Source organism: Schistocerca americana, chromosome 11, assembly GCF_021461395.2.
Source record: "Schistocerca americana isolate TAMUIC-IGC-003095 chromosome 11, iqSchAmer2.1, whole genome shotgun sequence".
NCBI lineage: Eukaryota > Metazoa > Arthropoda > Insecta > Orthoptera > Acrididae > Schistocerca > Schistocerca americana.
Genome location: NC_060129.1, coordinates 181,723,134 through 181,748,902, shown reverse-complemented (window position 1 = coordinate 181,748,902; position 25,769 = coordinate 181,723,134). Strand labels below are relative to the sequence as shown.

The 25,769-nt window shown below is 42.9% G+C and overlaps 1 protein-coding gene and 1 pseudogene across 1 annotated transcript in view; both read left to right on the top strand.

The window, feature by feature from the left end:
* LOC124553832 (probable cationic amino acid transporter) overlaps positions 1-25,769 on the top strand; it is a 673,643-nt gene that overhangs the window by 16,571 nt on the left and 631,303 nt on the right. The window lies entirely within an intron of this gene.
* Positions 13,027-13,144, top strand: LOC124554334 (annotated as a pseudogene).

Sequence of the window (25,769 nt, the reverse complement as noted above, 5' to 3'; positions counted from 1 at the left end):
GGTGTATTTCAATGCTGAATAAAACAACCCCTGTTTCAGAAAAAAAATGTGTTCCATTACTTATTGAACTGCCCTCGTAGCATAGGCACATAGGGAACACACACGACACAGATCTGCAAGTCCACCGTATTGTTGATAAGTTGAGAAAACCGTCCCGAAACGCATGTGCTACAAAACGCCACTGTTTCCTGCGCACGTACCCCGACATCAGTACGGGATATGATCACCGTGCACACGTACACAGGCCGCTCAGCGGGTTGGCATACTCTGGATCAGGTTGTCGGGCAGCTGCTGGGGTATAGCCTCCCATTCTCGCACCTGTTGGAACTCCTGAAGTGTCGTAGGGGTTGAAGACGCGCAGCGATACGTCGACCCATAGCATCCCAGACGTGCTCGATGGGGTTTAGGTCTGGAGAACAGGCAGGCCACTCCATTCGCCTGATATCTTCTGTTTCGAGGTACTCCTCCACGATGGCAGCTCGGTGGGGCCGTGCGTTATCATCCATAATTAACAATCATATACAACCATTCGCTGACAGAAAGATCCGTACGTAAAGAATGGAAAATTTCTCAAGTCACAGCAATACCCAAAAAGGGAAGTAGGAGTAATCCGCTGTATTATAGGCCTATATCACTAACGTCTATTTACAGTAGGGTTTTGGAACATACTGTATCCGAACATTATGAAGTACCTCGAAGAAAACGATTTATTGACACATAGTCAGCACGGTTTCAGAAAATATCGTTCCTGTGAACAACAACTAGCTCTTTATACACATGAAGTAATAAGTGCTATCGACAGGGGATGTCAAATTGATTCCGTATTTTTATATTTCCAGAAGGCATTCGACACCGTTCCTCACAAGCATCTTCTAACCAAACTGCGTGCCTACGGAGTATCGCCTCAGTTGTGCGACTGGATTCGTGATTTCCTGTCAGAAAGGTCACAGTTCGTAGTAATAGACGCAAAAGTCATCGAGTAAAACAGAAGTAATATCCGGTGTACCCCAAGCAAGTGTTATAGGCCCTCTATTGTTCCTGATCTATTTTAACGACATAGGAGACAATCTGAGTAGCTGTCTTAGACTGTTTGCAGTTGATGCTGTCATTTCTTGTAAAGTCATCAGATGATCAAAACGAATTGCAAAATGATGTAGATAAGATATCTGTATGGTGCGAAAGGTGCCAATTGACCCTGAATAAAGAAAAGTGTGAAGTTATTCACATGAGTACTAAAAGAAATCAGCAAAATTTTGATTACACGATAAGTCACCCAAATTTTAAGGCTGTAAATTCAACTAAATACTTATGGATTGCAATTACAAATAACCTAACCTGGAACGATCACATAGATAATATTGTGGGTAGAGCAAACCAAAGACTGCGATTCATTGGCAGAACACATAGAAGGTGCAACAGGTGTACTAAAGAGACTGCTTACACCACGCTTGTCCGCCCTGTTCTGGAGTATTGCTGTGCGGTGTGGGATCCGCATCAGGTGGGACTGACGGATGACATCAGAAAAAGTACAAAGAAGGGCAGCTCGTTTTGTTTTATCGCGAAGTAGGGGAGATACATCTACATCTACAGTTATACTCCACAAGCCACCCAACGGTGTGTGGCGGAGGGCACTTTACGTGCCACTGTCATCACCTCCCTTTTCTGTTCCAGTCGCGTATGGTTCGCGGGAAGAACGAGTGCCGGAAAGCCTCCGTGCGCGCTCAAATCTCTCTAAATTCACATTCCTGATCTCCTCGGGAGGTATAAGTAGGGGGAAGCAATATATTCGATACCTCATCCAGAAACGCACCCTCTCGAAACCTGGACAGCAAGCTACACCGCGATGCAGAGCGCCTCTCTTGCAGAGTCTGCCACTTGAGTTTGCTAAACATCTCCGTAACGCTATCACGGTTACCAAATAACTCTGTGACGAAACGCGCCGCTCTTCTTTGGATCTTCTCTATCTCCTCCGTCAACCCGATCATGTACGGATCCCACACTGATGAGCAATACTCAAGTACAGGTCGAACGAGTGTTGTGTAAACCACCTCCTTTGTTGATGGAGTACATTTTCTAAGGACTCTCCCAATGAATCTCGACCTGGCACCCGCTTTACCAACAATTAATTTTATATGGTCATTCCACTTCAAATCATTCCGTACGCCTACTCCCAGATATTTTACAGAAGTAACTGCTACTAGTGTTTGTTCCGCTGTCATATAATCGTACAGTAAAGGATCCTTCTTTCTATGTATTCGCAATACATTACATTTGTCTACGTTAAGGGTCAGTTGCCACTCCCTGCACCAAGTGCCTTTCCGCTGCAGATCTTCCTGCATTTCGCTATAATTTTCTAATGCTGCAACTTCTCTGTATACTACAGCGAAAAGCCGCACGGAACTTCCGACACTATCTACTAGGTCATTTATATATATTGTGAAAAGCAATGGTCCCATAACACTCCCCTGGGACGCCAGAGGTTACTTTAACGTCTGTAGACGTCTCTCCATTGATAACAACATGCTGTGTTCTGTTTGCTAAAAACTCTTCAATCCAGCCACACAGCTGGTCTGATATTCTGTAGGCTCTTACTTTGTTCATCAGGCAACAGTGCGGAACTGTATCGAACGCCTCCCGGAAGTCAAGGAAAATAGCATCTACCTGGGAGCCTGTATCTAATATTTTCTGGGTCTCATGAACAAATAAAGCGAGTTGGGTCTCACACGATCGCCGTTTCCGGAATCCCTGTTGATTCCTATAGATTCTGGGTTTCCAGAAACTACATGATACGCGAGCAAAAAACATGTTCTAAAATTCTACAACAAATCGATGTCAGAGGTATAGGTCTATAGTTTTGCGCATCTGCTCGACGACCCTTCTTGAAGACTGGGACTACCTGTGCTCTTTTCAAATCATTTGGAACCTTCTGTTCCTCTAGAGACTTGCGCTACACGGCTGTTAGAAGGGGGGGGGGGGGGGGCAAGTTCTTTCGCGTACTCTGTGTAGAATCGAATTGGTATCCCCTCAGGTCCAGTGGACTTTCCTCTGTTGAGTGAATCCAGTTGCTTTTCTATTCCTTGGACTCTTATCTCACAGACATGATACGTGAATTGGAGTGGCAATCATTAAAACAAAGGCGTTTTTCGTTGCGACGGGATCTTCTCATGAAATTTCAATCACCAGTTTTCTCCTGCGATTGCGAAAACATTCTGTTGGCGCCCACCTACGTAAGGAGAAATGATCATCACGATAAAATAAGAGAAATTATGGCTCGCACAGAAAAAATTAAGTGCTCGTTTTTCCCGCGTGCCGTTCGAGAGTGGAACGGTAGAGAGACAGCTTGAAGGTGGTTCATTGAACCCTCTGCCAGGCACTGTATTGTGAACAGCAGAGTAATCACGTAGATGTACCTTATTTGATCGTAAGTTCTCCAAAGCTCTCTTAATTCCTCCCTGCCTATGTAAAACTTTCATTTACTCCGTTCCCCTTGTGTCCTGTAGGCGTGTATAACACGAGTTTGCCGGACGGCCTGCATCGGCGAACATCCTGCGACAGCGGCGAACGCCAGATACCAAGTTTGGTTCCATCCTCTCCCTGCCCCCCTCCCCCACGCCACCTTGAGACGGGGCGGTATCGACCGCGTCTGCTCATGCGCGAGGTCGCACAGAGGGCAGAGGTCAACAACCCCTCTGTACTCTGCACCTAAGCGGATCGCCCACCAGTCTACAGGTATTTCGCTCCTACTAGGTCAGTGGCTCCCAACTTGCGGGTAATTATCCCCTCAGGGGTAAAATGAAATTTTCTGAGGGGTAAAAACTAAACGATTCTTTTTCAGTCACGAAACTAAATTATTTTCAAAAGATCATTACTATAACGTGTACAACTTTGCTTCCGCCGTTTTTTCCCCAACATTTGAGGCTTTGATGAGTAAATTGGTTACACATGTATCATTCAAAGTATTTTCCGTCGCCGGCCACTACTTTCTCCCATCTTTCGGGCAGTGTACGAATCCCGCGCGAAAAAGTTGTTCATCTTCTGAAGCGATCAACGAATCGATCCAATTTGTCACTTCATCATGAGATCGGAACTGTTGGTCATCCAGGCAATGCTGCATTGCTCGCGTATCATGTCATTTCTGGAAACCCAGAATCTACTCTGTAGGAATCAACATGGATTCCGGAAACAGCGGTGGTGTCAGACCCAACTCGCTTTATTTGTTCATGAGGCCCAGAAAATATTAGATACAGGCTCCCAGTTTGATGCCATTTTCGCCGGCCGGAGTGGCCGAGGGATTCTAGGCGCTACAGTCTGGAACCGCGCGACCGCTACAGTCGCAGGTTCGAATGCTGCCTCGGGCATGGATGTGTGTGGTGTCCTTAGGTTAGTTAGGTTTAAGTAGTTCTAAGTTCTAGGGGACTGATGACGTCAGAAGTTAAGTCCCATAGTGCTCAGAGACTTTTGATGCCATTTTCCTTGACTTCCGGAAGGCGTTCGATACAGTTCCGCACTGTCCCCTGATAAACAGAGTAAGAACCTACGGAACATCAGACCAGCTGTGTGGCTGGATTGAAGAGTTTTTAGCAAACAGAACACAGCATGTTGTTATCAATGGAGAGACGTCTATAGACGTTAAAGTAACCTCTGGCGTGCCACAGGGGAGTGTTATGGGACCATTGCTTTTCACAATATATATAAATGACCTAGTAGATAGTGTCGGAAGTTCCGTGCGCCTTTTCGCGGATGATGCTGTAGTATACAGAGAAGTTGCAGCATTAGAAAACTGCAGCGAAATGCAGGAAGATCTGCAGCGGATAGGCACTTGGTGCAGGGAGTGGCAACTGACCCTTAACATAGACAAATGTAATGTATTGCGAATACATAGAAAGAAGGATCCTTTATTGTATGATTATATGATAGCGGAACAAACACTGGTAGCAGTTGCTTCTGTAAAATATCTGGGAGTATGCGTGCGGAACGATTTGAAGTGGAATGATCATATAAAATTAATTGTTAGTAAGGCGGGTGGCAGGTTGAGATTGATTGGAAGGAGTGCGTAGAAAATGTAGTCCATCAACAAAGGAGGTGGCTTACAAAATACTCGGTCGAGCTATACTTGAGTATTGCTCATCAGTGTGGGATCCATACGAGGTCGGGTTGACGGAGGAGATAGAGAAAATCCAAAGAAGAGCGGCGCGTTTCGTCACAGGGTTATTTGGTAAGCGTGATAGCGTTACGGAGATGTTTAGCAAAGTCGAGTGGCAGACTCTGCAAGAGAAGCGCTCTGCATCGCGGTGTGGCTTGCTGTCCAGGTTTCGAGATGGTGCATTTCTAGATGAGGTATCGAATATATTGCTTCCCCCTACTTATACCTCCCGAGGAGATCACGAATGTAAAATTAGAGAGATTCGAGCGCGCACGGAGGGTTTCCGGCAGTCGTTCTTCCCGCGAAGCATACGCGAGTGGAACAGAAAAGGGAGGTGATGACAGTGGCACGTAAAGTGCCCTCCGCCGCACACCGTTGGGTGGCTTGCGGCGTATAAATGTAGATGTAGAACAGGTGATAGTCAGAGGCAGCAATGTGTGGAGAATACGGCGGGTGGGGTAGGACTTCCCGTTTTAACGTTTCCAAATACGTTTTGACCTCTTTTACAACGTGGGGTCGAGCGTTGTCGTGCTGGAAAATCACTTTATCGTGCCCACGCTGTACCGCGGCCACTTGTCTTTCAATGCTCAGCTCAAACGCATTAATTGCGTTCGATAACGACCACCTGTGATTGGTTCACTCGGTTTTAACACCTCATAGTACAGAACGCCGAGCTGGTCCCACCAAATGCAGAGCGTGATCTTGGAGCCGTGAATATTCGGTTTGGCCGTCGTCGTGGAAGCATGGCCAGGATATCCCCATGATTTTTTTACATTTAGGGTTATCGTAATGAACCCATTTTTCGTCCCTGGTCACAATGCGATGCAGAAATCCCTTCCGTTTTTGCCTCTCAAGCAACTGTTCACAAACACACAAACGCCGTTCAACGTCTCTCGGTTTCAGCTCGCACGGGGCGCAAGTTCCTTCTTTCTGAATCATGCCCACAGCCTTGAGACGTTTTGAAATGGCTTGCTGTGTCACTCCCACTAATTGTGCCAATTCATCTTGAGTCTGACGTGAGTCTTCACTCAGCAATGTCTCCAATACTGCATCTACGAAAATATTCTCTCTTCAATTACTATGCCGGTCTACGACGTTAAAATCACCGTTCTTGAAGCGTTGAAACCACTCACGACACGTTCCTTCTGTTGTGGCGTAACAAGACAGCTACGCCACCCGGAGGTAGCCGAAAGGCACGCGTTAATCTCACGTAGGCTAGAGAGAGGTCTGAAACAGGATACATAATGAATTCTATAGAGAAAAGTACTTAACTTTAATCCATCATAGTTGTACATCGCTCTTGACGATACAAATGAGACTCTGTAGATACATGAAATAACTAATGGCGCCTTGCTAGGTCGTAGCCATTGACTTAGCTGAAGGCTATTCTAACTATCTGCTCTGCAAATGAGCGAGGCTTCGTCAGTGTGCATCGCTAGCTACGTCGTCCGTACAACTGGGGCGAGTGCTAGTCCGTATCTCGAGACCTGCCTTGTGGTGGCGCTCGGTCTGATCACTGACAGTGGCGACACGCGGGTCCGACATGTACTAATGGACCGCGGCCGATTTAAAGGCTACCACCTGGCAAGTGTGGTGTCTGGCGGTGACACCACACCTTCAGTAACAGCGTCCTTACCATACGTACTTGAGAGCATTCGATGAGACTCAGCCGCTGTTTTCTTCGTACTGAAACAAAACAGTAACACCTCCCGCAAATGACGAGAATTAGGCTCGTAAACTGACGTTTTCAATCGAGAACAACTTTATGATGCAGGCAGAAATCGACTAATGTTTGAATGAGGTTATGTTGACCGAGGTGCAAGCTAACTGCCTGACGTCTGCGATCTGTTACTTTCGACCTCTGCTTACCGTTGTCGCCACCTATCGGCAAACTGTGGAAGCAAAGTTGTACACCTTATAATATCACAATTATGTAAGACTCTAATATTGATTACATAAGTTGTGAGTAATTACTTTTTCTCAGTTTGTAGCATTACCACTACAATCATATTCTTTGTCTCGTATATCGCTGATGATAAAAGTGAGACATATACGCAGCAAATGATAAGTATCTCAAGAAAATGTCTTCTGAAAGTTGTAGGTAGTACCTGCATCAGTCAAGAAATTGCTTCATTACTCGCTTCGAAACTGATAAATGAATTAAATGACAGCACGACACAGCAGTAACTACATCAGGGCTACTATAGTGCTGTATACAGTTTTATTATTATTATTACTATTAATGTCAGAGTGGTTAGACACAAAACATTGACAGCCTGAAGTCGTCCATTTTCTGCCCGTCGAGAAGTATGAAGTTCAGTAATCAAGTCATTTACGAACGGTAAGTACAGTGTACATATCTCAACTTTTAAATGGGGTTGCAGCGTGCAGGTCAAGTAAGCGCCGCAGTGGAGAGGAGTAATGCAGGGGAAGCATGGTTTGAATGTCTGAACCCCCACTGCGGGTAGTTAGCTTTCTTAATGTAATAATTCCGCTTCCAAACAAAGCGGGCACTGGCAGGTGCGAGTATGCGAGTATCAACAAACTATCAGTTTATTAAGTCACCATTGCAAAGTACTGATACGAATTATTTAGCAAAAAATGGAAAAAAACTAGTAAAAGCCGATCTCGTGGGCGATCATACTGGATTCAGGAGAAATGTAGGAACACGCGAGCCAATACTGCCTCTACTACTTATCTTTCAAGGGAACCTCCCCAGCGCACCCCCCTCAGATTTAGTTGTAAGTTGGCACAGTGGATAGACCTTGAAAAACTGAACACAGATCAATCGAGAAAACAGGAAAAAGTTGTGTGGAACTATGAAAAAAAATAAGCAAAGTATACAAACTGAGTAGTCCATGAGAAAGATAGGCAACATCAAGGAGAATGTTTGCTGAGAAGCGCCGTGGTCCCGTGGTTAGCGTGAGCAGCTGTGGAACGAGAGGTCTTTGCTTCAAGTCTTCCCTCGAGCGAAAAGTTTACTTTCTTTATTTTTGCAAAGTTATGATCTGTCCGTTCGTTCATTAACGCCTCTGTTCACTGTAATAAGTTTAGTGTCTGTGTTTTACGACCGCACCGCAAAACCGTGCGGTTAGTACACGAAAGGACGTGCCTCTCCAATGGGAACCGAAAACATTTGGTCGCAAGGTCATAGGTCAACCGATTCGTCCACAGGAAAACACGTCTGATATATCCTATACGACACTGGTGACGGCATGTGCGTCACATGGCAGGAATATGTTGTCGACCCACCTAACTTGTACACTTGGCGAATGGGTAAAAAGATTCTTCTACATTGCCCGTTTAGGTTTTCTTGTGGATGTGATAATCACTCCCAAAAAAGTGATGAAAACATAAAGAGTTTGTCACGGACGGACGGACAGATAATAACTGTCTGAAAATAAAAAATTAAAGTTTTAAATTGAGGGAAGACTCGAACCAAGGACCTCTCTTTCCGCAACTGCTCAAGCTAACCTTTTTTTTTTTAATTCATTTTGTTCGATACTGTTCGTTGCGTTTGGTCTGGGCGGACGTCACAAAACATCCGTTCAAGTTCATCGTTGATTCCTTGACCCAGTTTTTTTATTACAGAGAGCACGCAGCCCTCTTTTTTTTTTTTTTGATCGATGTGTTTGATCGTTGCGGACGTCACATGACATCCGGTCAAGTTCGTTTTGTTGATCTTTCCACTCAGTTTTTTTTGTTACAGAGGCCAACCAGCTCTCTGACCGAACACGCTGAGCTACCGTGCCGGCATTATGGGGCCACGGCGCTCCTACGCTCCTATAGTTACCCTATCCTTGCAGTTGCCTATCTTGCGCATGGACTACTCAGTTTGTATATTTTGCTTATGTTTTTCATAGTTCCATATAACTTCTTCGTGTTTTCTCGATTGATCTGTGTTCAGTTTTTCAAGGCCTATCCACTGTGCCAACTTATATCTAAATCTGAGGGGGGTGCGATGGGGAGGTTCCCTTGTGAGCACTATGGGACATAACATCTGAGGTCATCAGTCCCCTAGAACTTAAAACTACTTAAACCTAACTAACCTAAGGACATCACACACATCCATGCCCGAGGTAGGATTCGAACCTGCGACCGTAGCGGTCGCGCGGTTCCAGACTGAAGCGCCTAGAACCGCTCGGCCACACCGGCCAGCCTAGGTTTCTTATGTGAGAAGGAGTTGTGGGTAGCATTTGCGAGGCACCACAAATTTCTTGGTCGTTCATTATAACACACACACACACACACAAACTAAATATCACTCATCTTTCATCGTTTTAAAAATAACAGTGGTCCGAAAAAAAGTCTTTCATATACGGTTTAGTAAGGTGCTAAAGTTGGTGGGGTAATGTTGTGGAGGGTGCGGCAGCAGATGGCAGGGGAGGGGAGGGAGGGGGGGGGGGGGGAGTGCGAGGGTACTAGCTGACTTCTGATTGCACTGAGGGGTGATGGTCTAAGAACTGTAAAGGTGATATCGATCGAGAATAAAAGTGATTTACTGAATACAATAGTTATTTGTTCAGACATTCTAAGATCATTTTACAGTATGACTAACTATACCCGGTGACCTTCATTCCGCCTCTGAAAATCTTTATATGTTATAGCTGACGCGGCAAACGTTGTTTTGCCATATAAGAATAATGTATACGTGTAACACAATAGCCGTTGTTCGCGGGAGCTCATGATACAAACAATAATAATGGCCGAAAACTGTGCAGGGAGTGAGAAAAGGCTTAGGGGGAAGTCCGGCAGTATCGGCCACTGTTAGTTCCGGCGTTTCTACGGCAGATCGCGCGGATTTAACAATTGCAGCCGATACACAGCTCGCCCATGAGCACACAAACATGGCGGCAATTTCGTGTCGAAACGTGTTCGCCAGCATTAAAACGAAGTGCACACGCATCGATTTATATCGTACGTAAAAATATTGTACGATTAAATTCTTTTAGAGGAACAAAGGAGAGCATAGGAACTTCTTTGTTCCACTAAAAGAATTTGATCGTACGATATATTTCCGTACGATAAAAATCGGTGCTTGTGCGCTAGGCCCAAATGTCGTTTTGGCGAATGACGCGTGCTACCTAGTTAAACTTCTCGGTCTAGTTACGTCTATTCAAAGAGGGATATTCGAATCGTTGCTTATGGTACGTTCTCTTCAATTACCCATGTATCGAAATAGTGAAAGACTATCGCCGGTAGACACCTGGCGGGGATAACTGATCAAGTGATAATTGATCAGTTATCGACTGGGGTTGAAAATTATTAAATTACTAAAATCGATATTAAAAAATAGGGGTTGGTGGTAGAAGGGTGAAAATTTAGGATTGCGTGTATTTTGTAATGACATATCATAAAAAAATAAGAATAAAAAGTTCTGTCCAAAAAATAAGAAAAATATTTTGGGATTGACCACCCTTATCACTTAGGGGTATGAAAAATAGATTACGACCGATTCTCAGACGTACCGAATATACATGTAAAATTTCATCAGAAACGATCGAGCCATTTCGGAGGAGTATGGCAACTAACACTGTGACACGAGAATTTTATATATAAGGATGTGTCTGGAAACCAATAACTGTCGAAAATCCGTAGTTCACAGCGAACATTTCATTTACAGGCGAGACACAATTGACATAAGGTGGCACAGTAAATTAACACAACACGAACGCCTGGAGTTACGAAAATGTTCGCGCTATCATGAAGCTGAGTTAGGGCCATACTCTTTATCATAAGTGTTTATCATACAGATTACCAGGTGGTGCGTGTCACCGATTTCTACGCGATGAATTACCAGCATAATTAAAGATGTGTTACATGATGCTCAGTTTGGCTTTAGAAAAGGTAAAGGCACCAAAGAGGCATTTCTCATGTTGTGGTTGATAATGGAAGCAAAACTAAAGAAATATAAAGACGCACTCATAGGATTTGTCGACCTCGAAACAGCGTTCGACAATGTAAAATACTGCAAGATGTTCGAAATTGTGGGAAAAATAGGTGAAAGCTATAGGGAGAGATGGGTAACAAGAGTAAAGAGGGTATAATAAGAGCGGACAATCAAGAATGAAGTGCTCCGATTAAAAAGGGTGTAAGACAGGGATATGGTTTTCCGCTCCTACTGTTCAATTTCTACATCGAAGAAGCAACGTGGGAAATAAAAGTAAGGTTCAAGAGTGAAATCAAAACTCAAGGTGAAAGGATTTCAGTGACACGATTCGCAGATGAGATTGATATCCTGAGTGAAAGTGAAGAAGAACTATATCATCAGCTGAATAGAATGAACGGTCTAATAAGTACAGAATATGGATTGAGAGTAAATCGAAGAAAGACGAAAGTAATGAGAAGTAGCAGAAATGAGAACAACGAGGAACTTAACTTCAGGATTGATGGTCACGAAGTAGATGAAGTTAAGCAATTCTACTGGCTAGGCAGCAAAATAACCAATGGTAGACGGAGCAAAGACGGCATCAAAAGCAGACTCGCTATGGCAAAAAGGGCATTCTTGGCCAAGAGAAGTCTACTAGTATCAAACATAGGCCTCAATTTGAGGAAGAAACTTCTGAGAATGTTCGTTTGGAGCACAGCATTGTATGGGAGTTGTAATGGTACTTCAATTACGTAACCATTACGGCACCGCAACTCAACCTCTCGATACGAGCAATATTCTACTGTGTTTCTGTAAAGTAATTAACATATTTCTGAGACAACATTCAGATTTGATTTCATTAATGTAGAGGTACTTTGATACATCGATATGTTTATGTTGCAATGATATTATTCTTATGTGTATTCTTTCTTTTGTCACTATGATCTTTGTCGTACTTGTAACTCTGATTTTTGGGCGCGTAAGCGATTATTAGTTAGTTAGAGAGTCGGACCTTGAAAAAAGTCTTGGACGTCATGTTGGAAAGACGCATAACGTAGTCAGCTTATAAAATGTGAGCTTTAACAGTGAGGAAGATGTTGTCAGGTATGTTCTGTATTGTGAAGTGATATTTTGTGTGTTACGCGATATTGCAACAAAATTAATAAAAAGGAAGTGTAACTTAAATTCGGAGTGCTGATTACTTTTTTACATCACCATTGTCCTGCAAAAGTGTAATCTTCAAGAATGGTTTGTGAAGTGTATCTACAAAACTTTTGAATATCGCAGAATAAAACCTAGGCCTCTTTGCATTCGAGCTTGGAATCATCACCACCTAAGGGATTTCCGGAGATTGAGCCATGATTTTACAACGAGACCAGCGTGGGAAACAAGAAAAGATGAATGCCTAGTTTATTCATTATTACATGAAATGACTTTATTAACTGTGCTCTAATGACACCTGCCACATAATAACTTTGTTGTTGCCCGAAAATGCAGTATTTACCAGCGTGAGCAACACCGCAATCATTATTAAATTTTGACCTTTCTGTGGTAGGGTTGTTCGAGAGTGCAACATGAACTGTGGGAAAACCGCAAAAAAAGAGATTCGAAGCGTTTGGATATGTTGCTACAGATAAATGCTGAAAATTATGTTGGCTGATAAGGTAGGGAATGAGGAGGTTCTGCACAGAATCGGAAAAAAATGGTTCAAATGGCTCTGAGCACTATGGGACTAAACATCTGAGGTCATCAGTCCCCTAGAACTTAGAACTACTTAAACCTAACTAACCTAATGACATCACACACATCCATGCCCGAGGCAGGATTCGAACCTGCGACCGTAGCAGTCGCGCGGTTCCGGACTGACCGCCTAGAGCCGCTAGACCATCGCGGCCGGCCAGAATCGGAAAAGAAAGGAGTATGCGGAAAACACTGACAAGGAGAAGGGACAGAATGATAGGACATCTATTAAGCCATCAGGGAATGACTTTCATGGTACTAGAAGTAGCTGTAGGCCAACAGCCTTGCCGCAGTGGTAACACCGGTTCCCGTCAGATCACCGAAGCTAAGCGATGTCGGGCTGGGCTAGCACTCGGATGGGTGACCATCTGGTCTGCCGAACGCTGTTGGCAAACGGGGTGCACTCAGCCCTCGTGAGGCAAACTGAGGAGCTGCTCGATTGAGAAGTAGTGGCTCCGGTCTCAGAAACTGACACACGGCCGGGAGAGCGGTGTGCTGACCACATGCCCCTCCATATCGGTATTCAGTGACGCATGTGGTCTCAGAATAACGCGGCGGCCGGTCTGTACCATTGGCCTTCATGGCCTGTTCGGGAGGAGTTTAGAGTTAAGTTTTAGAGGGAGCTGTAGAGCGCAAAAACAGTAGCGGAAGACAGAGATTGGAATGTTGTTGTTGTTGTTGTTGTTGTTGTGGTCTTCAGTCCTGAGACTGGATTGATGCAGCTCTCCATGCTACTCTATCCTGTGCAAGCTTCTTCATCTCCCAGTACCCACTGCAACCTACATCCTTCTGAATCTGCTTGGTGTATACATCTCTTGGTCTCCCTCTGCGATTTTTACCCTCCACGCTGCCCTCCAATACTAAATTGGTGATCCCTTGATGCCTCAGAACATGTCCTACCAACCGATCCCTTCTTCTGGTCAAGTTGTGCCAAAAACTTCTCTTCTCCCCAATCCTATTCAATACTTCCTCATTAGTTATGTGATCTACCCATCTAATCTTCAGCATTCTTCTGTAGCACCACATTTCGAAAGCTTCTATTCTCTTCTTGTCCAAACTATTTATCGTCCATGTTTCACTTCCATACATGGCTACACTCCATACAAATACTTTCAGAAATGACTTCCTGACACTTAAATCTATACTCGATGTTAACAAATTGCTCTTCTTCAGAAACGCTTTCCTTGCCATTGCCAGTCTACATTTTATATCCTCTCTACTTCGACCATCATCAGTTATTTTGCTCCTCAAATATCAAAACTCCTTTACTACTTTAAGTGTCTCATTTCCTAATCTAATTCCTTCAGCATCACCCGACTTAATTCGACTACATTCCATTATCCTCGTTTTTCTTTTGTTGATGTTCATCTTATATCCTCCTTTCAAGACGCTATCCATTCCATTCAACTGCTCTTCCTAGTCCTTTGCTGTCTCTGACAGAATTACAATTTCATCGGCGAACCTCAAAGTTTTTACTTCTTCTCCATGGATTTCAATACCTACTCCGAATTTTTCTTCTGTTTCCTTTACTGCTTGCTCAATATACAGGTTGAATAACAGCTGGGAGAGGCTACAACCCTGTCTTACTCCCTTCCCAACAACTGCTTCCCTTTCGTGTCCCTCGACTCTTATAACTGCCATCTGGTTTCTGTACAAATTGTAAATAGCCTTTCGCTCCCTGTATTTTACCCCTGCCACCTTTAGAATTTGAAAGAGAGTATTCCAGTCAACAAGATTGGAATACATCCGTCAAATAATGGGGGATGTAGATTGCAGGTGATACTTTTGGATGAAAAGGTTGGCATGGGGGAGGGATTCGTGGTGGGTCACATGAAACCAGTCAGAAGACTGATGACTCAACAAGAAAAAAAAGTGGGAGAACGTTACCCTTGCACAAAGACAAGGACTGTGGTTTTCCCACCATGGGAAACCACCTTATTTTCTACTGGTCGAGCAGCAGCCCATCACTGTAACGTTCCGTGGCTGAAGGATAGGTCGAGGAGCGCCACGTTCACTGAATCCCTTGGAATTCTGCCTCTAGAGGCATTTAGGAGACATTAAAAAGACTGTTGTTTGCTGACCCCATGGATAATGCGCAGGTCTTACCGGATCGTGTGACCAAAGCATGTGACATAATCTGAACAGATGTAGGTATATCTGAAAGTGTGCATAATTCCCTGAGAAAGGCTGAAGGATGTGTGGCAACCACAAGCGGCGCTGCCCATTGTGTCTACTTCTTCATTACAGATAGATGGGTATCAGAGGATGGATTAGTCCACATCTCGACAGGCATTGGTTTCAGGACATGTAGGTATAGGAACATTTTTTTTCTCTAGTTTTGACCAATCCTGTTTTCTGTTACTCTTTTTTTAAACACCTTATAGATGCCTCTAATGTTCTCGAACAAAAGTGGAATGAAATGCTACCAGTATTATCTTCTGAACCATCTCCACAGCCTCGTGGTCTAGTGGCTAGCATTGCTGCCTGTGGATCACCAGGTCCCAGGTTCGAATCCTGGCCGTGTTGGGGATTTTCTCCGCCTGGTGTCTGGCCATTTGTGTTGTCCTCATCATTCCTTCATTATCATCATCATCATCGTCATCATCATTCGTGACAGTGGCTAGACTGGGTTGAGTAAAAATTGGACTGCATAAAAACTGGGACGATTTTACGGGCGCTGATGACTGCACAGTTGAGCGCCCCACAAACCAAGCATCATCATCCTCTTCATCCGTCCATGGGGTTGATGGTCGTCCACTGGGGTCTTCATCTTCAACATTCGTTCTGCCCTCACTAAACATTTTATCCCAATTAAAAGCTTGAGCTCTGGACATAACCTCCTCTCCATAACTCTTCTGAAGCTTACCTTAAGTTGTCGTCATGTTTGCACCCATCACAAAAAGAAATGGCATACCGTTGTGCAATATTATGCAGTTCCATTTCTGTGATGAGAGACACAAACTCGTGTCAACTTATTACAGCACAACTCACAAATGACCAGTTGCATCGATGTTCTGCTTGGACTAGAAGCAGCTCATAGACCAACGTTAAAGATATTGTGCCTATGCAAGTCTGCAGGGTTGCCACATCTCACAACGAAAATCTGTTTCTTTCTTTCTTTTGCTACTGCCTTTATCCCGCATTGTGTGCAGGGTCAGCAGGGTTAAGTACGGATTTGGCATGGTTAATTTTAAGGGGTGGCTGGATGCCCTTCCTGCCGCCACCCCATACCCCCCTGGATGGAATTATTGTACCCCAGCTACCTGCATCTAGTGTAAATCGTGAAATAGTGTGAATATGTTGCAAATGTCTGTGAGTCGTGTAACTGGCGCAGGACGTGGGGACCAGCCCAGTATTCACCAAGTAGGATGTGGAAAACCGCCTAAAAACCACTTCCAGGCTGGCCAGCACACCAGCCATCGTTGTTAATCCGCTGTGGCACCTACCCGAGTCCAGGAAGCAGTGCATTAGTGCTCTCGGCTACCCTGGTGGGTCTCGCAAAGAAAATCAGTCTCATTACTTTATTGTCACACCTCGTATATTTTTAATGTATATAATAAACAAATAGATATGTGATATGCCTAAAATTTCGAAAAGTTATTGATTTACTTTAAATTTTCGTACCATACTGGAATGAACAATTTTAGGACCATAGGCGATAATGTTTTTCAAACAACAATGCACAGGTTTTCTGTTAAAACCGAATGTGAGAAACAACATGCTGGGGTGTGCTGTGAAAATGGGTGGTTTCGGTGTCCTTCTTGTAGTTGTAGTCACCCCCATGAACAAGCAGAAACGCCACAACACGACGTGGCATGGACTCGACTAATGTCTGAAGTAGGGCTGGAGGGAATTGACACCTTGAATCCTGCAGGGCTCTCCATAAATCCTAAGAGTACAAGGGGATGGAGATCTCTTCCGAAGCACCTTGCAAGACATTCCAGATATCCTCAAGCGGAAGTGTTTGAACTCAGAATTGTGTTCCTGGAGTCACTCTGTAGCAATTCTGGACGTGTGGGGTGTCACATTGTCGTGCTGGAATTGACAAAGTCTGTCGGAATGCACAATGAACTGAATGGATGCAGGAGGCTTACGTATATGTCACCCATCAGTCATATCTAGATGTATCAGGGGTCCCATATCACTCTGACATCACATGCCCCACACCATTACAGAGCCTCCATAAGCTTGAACAGTCCCCCGCTCACATACAGTGTCCATGGATTCATGAGGTTATCTCCAGACCTGTACACATCCATCTGCTCGATACAATATGAAACAAGACTCGTATGACACGGCAACATGTTTCCAGTCATCAACAGTCCATTGTCGGTGTTGACGCTCCAAGGTGAGGGGAAAAGCTTTGTGTTGTGTAGCCATCAAGGGTACAAGAGTGGGCCTCCTGCTCTAAAAGCCATATCAATGATCTATTGTTGAATGGTTCACACACTGTCGCTTGTTGATGGTCCAGCATTGAAATCTGCAGCTGTCTGTGGAAGGGTAGCACTTCTGTCACTTTGAACAATTCTCTTCAGTCATCGTTGATCCCATTCTTGCAGCATCTTTTTCCGGCCTCAGCGATGTCGGAGACATGATGTTTTACTGGATTGATGATATCCACGGTACAAAAAAAAATGGCTCTGAGCACTATGGGACTTAACATCTGAGGTCATCAGTCCCCTAGAACTTAAAACTACTTAAACCTAACTAACCTAAGGACATCACACACATCCATGCCCGAGGCAGGATTCGAACCTGCGACCGTAGCCGTCGCGCGGCTCCAGACTGAAGCGCCCAGAACCGCTCGGCCGCCAATTCAAGGTACACTCGTGTAATGATGATATAGGAGAATTCCCACTTCATCACTACCTCACAGATTCTGTATCCATCACTCGTGCATTGATTGTAATACCACATTCAAACTCACTTCAATTTTGATAACTTGCCATTGCAGTAGCAGTAACCGGTCTAACAAGTGCGCCAGACACTTCTTGTCTTAACAGGGAGTTACAAAAAGGTACGGCCAAATTTTCAGGAAACATTCCTCACACACAAATAAAGAAAAGATGTTAGGCGGACAAGTGTCCGGAAACGCTTACTTCCATGTTAGAGCTCATTTTAATTTCGTCAGTATGTACTGTACTTCCTCGATTCACCGCCAGTTGGCCCAATTGAAGGAAGGTAATGCTGACTTCGGTGCTTGTGTTGACATGCGACTCATTGCTCTACAGTACTAGCATCGAGCACATCAGTACGTAGCATCAACACGTTAGTGTTCATCACGAACGTGGTTTTGCAGTCAGTGCAATGTTTACAAATGCGGAGTTGGCAGATGCCCATTTGATATATGGATCAGCACGGGGCAATAGCCGTGGCGCGGTACGTTTGTATCGAGACAGATTTCAAGAACGAAGGTGTCCCGACAGGAAGACGTTCGAAGCAATTGATCGGCGTCTTAGGGAGCACGGAACATTCCAGCCTATGACTCGCGACTGGGGAAGACCTAGAACGACGAGGACACCTGCAATGGACGAGGCAATTCTTCGTGCAGTTGACGATAACCCTAATGTCACCGTCAGAGAAGTTGCTGCTGTACAAGGTAACGTTGACCACGTCACTGTATGGAGAGTGCTACTGGAGAACCAGTTGTTTCCGTACCATGTACAGCGTGTGCAGGCACTATCAGCAGCTGATTGGCGTCCACGGGTACACTTCTGCGAATGGTTCATCCGACAATGTGTCAATCCTCATTTCAGTGCAAATGTTCTCTTTACAGATGAGGGTTCATTCGAACGTGCTCAAATCGTAAATTTTCACAATCAACATGTGTGGGCTGATGAGAATCCGCAGACAATTGTGCAATCACGTCATCAACACAGATTTTCTGTGAACGTTTGGGCAGGCATTGTTGGTGATGTCTCGTTTGGTCCCCATGTTCTTCCACCTGCGCTCAATGGAGCACGTTATCATGATTTCATACGAGATACTCTACCTGTGCTGCTAGAACATGTACCTTTACAAGTACGACACAACATGTGGTTCATGCACGATGGAGCTCCTGCACATTTCATTCGAAGTGTCCATACGCTTCTCAACAACAGATTCGGTGATCGATGGATTGGTAGAGACGGACCAATTCCGTGGCCTCCACGCTCTCCTGACCACAACCCTCTTGACTTTCATTTATGGGGGCATTTGAAAGCTCTCGTCTACGCAACCCCGGTACCAAATGTAGAGACTCTTCGTGCTCGTATTGTGGACGTCTGTGATACAATACGCCATTCTGCAGGGCTGCATCAGCGCATCAGGGATTGCGTGCGACGGATGGTGGATGCTTGTATCCTCGCTACCGGAGGACATTTTGAACATTTCCTGTAACAAAGTGTTCGAAATCACGCTGGTACGTTCTGTTGCTATGTGTTTCCATTCCATGATTAATGTGATTTGAAGAGAAGTAATAAAATGAGCTCTGACATGGAAAATAAGTGTTTCCGGACACATGTCCACATAACATATTTTCTTTCTTTGTGTGTGAGGAATGTTTTCTGAAAGTTTGGCCGTACCTTTTTGTAACACCCTGCATAGACATTGCCCACCACAGCATCATATTTTGCCTGTTTACATATCTCTCTATTTAAATACGCATGCGTATACCAGTTTCTTTGGTGGTTCAGTGTATTATAGGATCTGTCCTTACCAGCATGAGATATTATAACATACAAATCAAGCGCCTCAGGAAAGGCGATTAAATGTGGAACAGTTCACATAAAAAAATAATTTGGACTGGAGGAAGATTGAACACATTTTAAATGGGATTATTACCACTCAAAATAATGACAGCAATTTTGATATACATTTTAATCGTTCTCCAAGATACACACAACAACTTTTGAGTATGTGACACCAAATTATTAATATTTTTCAGCTGCAGATCTTCTCAAAATTAATTTACTCACTCTTACTGAATTCAAAGTAGATCAATTTACTTGTGCTGTTCGGTAAAGAGGCGACTGTAGATCATTTGCCGCCCTTCTCTCCTGGCGGACTTGAGATGTATAAATAAACACACTTCATCTTTGTCTGTGCAAGAGAAAACTTTAGAAGGTAGGTAGAGATGTACATTTGACCTTTACCTGTGACATTACATAATCTGTGACAGAGGTTCCTGTTGAATTACTACTTAATAATTTATTGAAATCTTATGAAAGCATTCCTCAGAAGTTTTTAATAAAATATTAAACAGCAGATCAATGAGAACTCACGATATAATTTCTACAAAAGTAATGGCAGTATAAAAAAATATTGAAAAAAATAAGATCAATGACAATAGAGCTGATCAGATGAAATAAATTTGTTATATCAGTAGACCAATAGATGCTTATGGGAGTTGAGAGACTCATTGAATTGGCAAAACAGGCATTTATGATGAAGAAAAGCATTTTAACCTGTAAACATACGAATGTGGATATTTGCAAAGCCTTAGGAAAATCATTTGTGTGAACTACACCGTTCTATCGAAGTAAAAGTTGGACTGTGGATAAATTGAAAAGGAATATATTTGTAGCTACTGAAATACAGATATTCAGGAAAATTACAAGAACGATCTGAACGAAAGAAAAAACTAACCTCGAAGACATTGTTAATAAAGGAAGAAGATCATTAGGAAAATACAGTTATACCTCATCAGATACAACACTTTCATCGTTAATACACTACTGGCCCTTAAAATTGCTACAGACGCGAAATTTAGCCGACAGGAAGAAGATGCTGTGATGCGCAAATGATTAACTTTTCAGAGCATTCACAGAAAGTTGACGCCGGTGGCGACACCTACAATGTGCTGACATGAGGAAAGTTTCCAACCGATTTCTTCTACACAAACAGCAGTTGACCGGCGTTGCCTGGTGAAACGTTGTTGTGATGCCTCGTGTAAGGAGGAGAATTGCGTACCATCGTGTTTCCGACTTTGATAAATGTCGGATTGTAGCCTATCGCGATTGCGGTTTATCGTATCGCGACATTGCTGCTCGCGTCGGTCGAGATCCAATGACTGTTAGCAGAATATCGAATCAGTGGGTTCAGCAGAGTAAATCGAAACGCCGTGCTGGATCCCAACGGCCTCGTATCACTAGCAGTCAAGATGACAGGCATCTCATCCGCATGGCTGTAACGGATCGTGCAACCACGTCCTGATCCCTGAGTCAACAGATGGGGACGTTTGCAAGACACCAACCATCTGCACGAACAGTTCGACGACGTTTGCAGCAGCACGGACTATCAGCTCGGAGACCGTGGCTGCGGTTACCCTTGACGCTGCATCACAGACAGAAGCGCCTGTGTTGGTGAACTCGACGACGAACCTTGGTGCACGAATTGCAAAACGTCATTTTTTAGGATTAATCTAGGTTCTGTTTACAGCATCATGATGGTCACATTAATGTTTGGCAACATTGCGGTGAACGCACATTGGAAGCGTGTATTCGTCATCGCCATACCGGCCTATCACCCGGCTTGATGGTATGGGATGCCATTGGTTACACGTCTCGGTCACCTCTTGTTCGCATTGACAGCACTTTGAACAGTGGGCGATACATTTCAGGTGTGTTACGACCCTTGGTTCTACCCTTCATTCGATCCCTGTGAAACCCTACATTTCAGCAGGATAATGCACGACACGACCGCATGTCGAAGGTCCTGTACGGGCCTTTGTGGATACAGAAAATGTTCGACTGCTGCCCCGGCCAGCACATTCTCCAGATCTCTCACCGATTAAAACGTCTGGTCAATGGTGGCCGAGCAACTGGCTCGTCACAATATGCCAGTCACTACTCTTGATGAACTGTGGTATCTTGTTGAAGCTGCATGGGCAGCTGTACCAGTACACACCATCCAAGCTGTATTTGACTCAATGCCTATGCGTATCAAGGCCGTTATTACGGCCATAGGTAGTTTTTCTGGGTTGAGTTCTCAGGATCTATGCACCCAAATTGCGTGAAAGTGTAATCACATGTCAGTTGTAGTGTAATATATTGTCCAATGAATACCCGTTTATCATCTGCATTTCTCCTTGGTGTAGCAGTTTTAGTGGCCAGTAGTGTATTATTGAAAGGAAAATGCTAGGAAGGAGAGAAGATTGATGACCTAGGAAGTATTTGGAAGACAACAATAAGAGATAGGATGTGTCAGCTAGATGGAACGAACTTCCAGTTACAGAAGGGAGTGGTTGAACTGAGAAAGCATTAGCCTATAGATTATATATAACTTCTGTCCACTACAAATGGATACGCAACATATTATGGTATTAGGATGCACTTGTAGGGTCTGTACCAGCAGACGCTGAATTACAGTTGCAGTGGATCGGTTGTGTTTGGGTACTCCTGTTTACACGCGGAACAAAAAACCTCAAACGCAGCACACCAGAAGTCACAACAGGGCCGGTCGCGCTTCGTTTGTGTGGAAAACTCATTGTACCGGAATCGCCTTTGTCCGTCTGCTTTCTGTGCGCTTCACAATGGCCACCGTCGGGGTCCGGGAAGTCTACCAGGAGAAGAGAGAGACAGAGAAAGAGGGAGAGAGAGAAAGGTGGGCGGGGAAGGTAAGGGAGGACGACTGCGAGAAGGAGAGGAAAAAATAAATAAAAAGGATTGAAAAGCGAAAGATTTCCCTTTGTCGCGATTCGCAACTGTTGCGTGTGCGAGCATCGATCCAGCGCCGGCGGCAGAAAGCAAAACAAATGACAGACTGGCGAGGCGCTAAAGGAACAATGGCGCATCGCCGCGCGCAACGGACAAATGAAATGCGCATCGGCAGCTCTGTATCTCCCTGGCAGCTGGGCGCCGCAGATGTTTTTTTCTTTTTTCTGTGTCTTTTTTTTTTTTTGGGAATCAGGAAGCTGTTTTTTATTTTCGCCCACAATTCTGCTCACCAGTTGAAGCAAATTTGATTTTAAGGGGAGAATTGGCGCGTTTATTAGCCCACTGATCAATCTGGCACCCGTTTTATTAATAAAAGTCTATTAATTCCCTGTTCCCTTTTTTTTTTCATTTCTGTCGCTGACGAAATATAGCGAGGGCTGAACTGCATTTTGGATGTACTGTTTCTCCATAGTACCACACAGCCTCAAACGTTTTTGTTTCATTGCTATTTGCCTGTCCACTTCCTTCATATTATACTCTTATTTATTGAATTACAGTGCGTCAGCACTTTTTACTCAGCTTAGCTGCTAGTTCAATTAATTTCCAGAGATACTTCTTTTCGGCAGTTTCCCAAAAGTATCAATTATAATAGGTCCTCTTCTCTTTCTTTGTTTCTTTTCTTCCTCATCGCTCAAATATTTCGAGGTGTGACGTACATTTTGAATACATAGGTCAACAAAATCGGTGTTCTGAGTCAAATGAAACTTCTGACAGGTTTCTGTTTTGTTAGATTATATTTACCCTGAACTTGTTTGATAATTTTTCTATTTTTTAAATCAAATTACATTAATTTTTTATCCCTACCCAACTACTACCTTAATTAATGTGCACAGGAGCTAAATTTCTATAGATTTTCTTAGAGAATGCGTCATATGTCCTTTTCCTTTCTTTTATTTCCTTGAGAGGTATAAGCTACATTCTGAACAGATAGTTTCTCAATAGCAGGAATCTGCTTGAACTAAAACCTTGAGTACTTTCTATTTTGTTTCATCGCTGTTTGCCTATCAACTTCTTCAATCCTTATATATTTTGTAACCATATTGTGTCAATAATGTCATCCCTGTACTACTTCTACTTCAATTAATCTTCAGAGGAACTGAACTTTTGTAAATACTACCACTGAAATCATATCTTCTTATATTTCTTTTCTTCCTTGCCAATAAAATGACGTGAGGTTGAGCTACATTTTGAACACAGTGCCTCTCAATAACTGTTAGGCCTGCTCTGAACCAAACTTCTAAAATTTTTTGTTATTTCATTGCTTTTTTACCTTAACCTCTTCAATATCGTTAAGTATTTTTTTAACCATAGTGCAGTAATATTTTCAACTCCATACATCTACTTGTTCAATTAATTTGCAAAGGACCTACATTTCAATATGAATTCCAAAAGGATCAATGATAACTCTTCTCCTCTTTTTGTATTCATATCTTTCTTTTATGTCCACTATCAAATACTGCAAGACCTGCACTGTAATTTGAATGTATTGGTTTTTGAAAACAGTGTTCTCCCTCAAACAAAGTGTCTAAAAAAATTAATTTTTATTGGATTGCCATTTATCTTTGAATTTCTTTGATATTACATTTCGTTGATATATTTCGCTAATATTCTATTCTATACACACCCAGTAAGACAATTAACAGTAATATATCCATATTAAGAGACTCATATATTTTCTTAACTTCATTTTATGAAATTTTAAAATAATTTTGTCTTAAAATATACTCCAAGTTATTTATTATGAGGAAAATATAAAACAGTAAATTACTTTCAGCAGAATCATATAAATAATTTTTCCAGAAATTACATTTATTTCTATTAGGAGCATATTAAAGTAATATGAACACCAATTCTTAAAATTTTTAAATAAGAAGTCTCAATAACTACTGTACTGTGCCATTTCATTAAAAATTATCGAAAAGCAAAACAGCAAATAACCAAATTATGGAAAGAAATTATCATTAATTTAAAATACCATAAAATGGACCAAATTAATATATACAGAAAAAATTGCAAAGGAGCAATGAAATTTATGAACAGATCAGTATCTTCCTTGGTAAATCTAAGGCATTGGCCATGCATACATATTCCACAAATCCCACAGTCTCAAAATTTCCATTTTGACTTCACAGCAAATAGCACAGTAATAGCTTTCAGTGTTTATTGATGAAGTTTTCATGAAAGCCGCCTGCTTTTTGACTTGGTTAGTGCCCCCAAGTTTCTTTATGATATGAGGAAAACTTCGTTCAATATGTCACTGCCTGTAACTATTGATGGTAGGTTTCACAACCACAGCAGCTCACCTTTACTTTTTCGATGTTTGCAGCATTTCTGTGAACGAGGTGTTATTGGACAAATTTTCTCTCTGCTACCAGTGTATCCAGATCGTCAGAATCATCTGACAATCCAAAAATATAAAATATCGTTTCTCAAGAAGTTGTTAAAATGTCGAGTTCGAGCTACTACATCCAGGTGTGGCCATATTAACAATGTAGTTAATTTTTTTAGAAAGCCTTAAAAGCAGAAGTATTGCTTGGAGTAAATTAAAACCTCACAATTAGGCTCAGCGTATAAAACTGTATGGGCAGCAACTAGGTAACCTAAATAATTGGTTATATAGCATTACATTAGAACTTACTAGAGATAAATGACAAGTGAGTTTCACGAACGAATTAAGGACTACAAAATAGTTATTGGGTGGTCTTACTAGGAATGGAAATGTTGAAAATTTCTAGAAGTTAGTCATGAAGGCCACATCAGTGTCACCTATCATTTTCCAAGCAAATTATGTCCCACGGAACCACTTGTCCATATCACAACTCTGGTCACATTTTCACAGATCTCTGCACAATTAATTTGCAGATGGGCTAAATTTCACTAGATGCTCCGGAAGTCTAGATCACAGTTCCTCGTCTCTTGTTATATTTGTTTCCATTCTTCCTCGACAACCAAGAAATGCGAGCTCTGGGCTAAATTTTGAAGGAACTGGTTCTCGATAAGAGCATTATGTCTCAACAGACACCACTGAAAACTGTATTTTTTGTTTGGTTTCTATTTGCCTCTCAGCTTCTACGATATTGTTTCTATTTTTGCTTTTTGTAATAATATTGTGCTAATATTTGCATTTCTATACATCTCGTCTGTTCAGCAGCTGTTGCACTGTTATCTGTAACATTTTCTCTCATGACGCATTTGTTTCCTTTTTGTTTCATTAGTTCAATACTGTGAGGTCAAGGATGCTTTTCAAAAGTATTCTCGCTAACAGCGCCCAACCAAGGACATTTGGAAAGGAAATTAAAGTTCAAGTAGAAGAAATAATAAC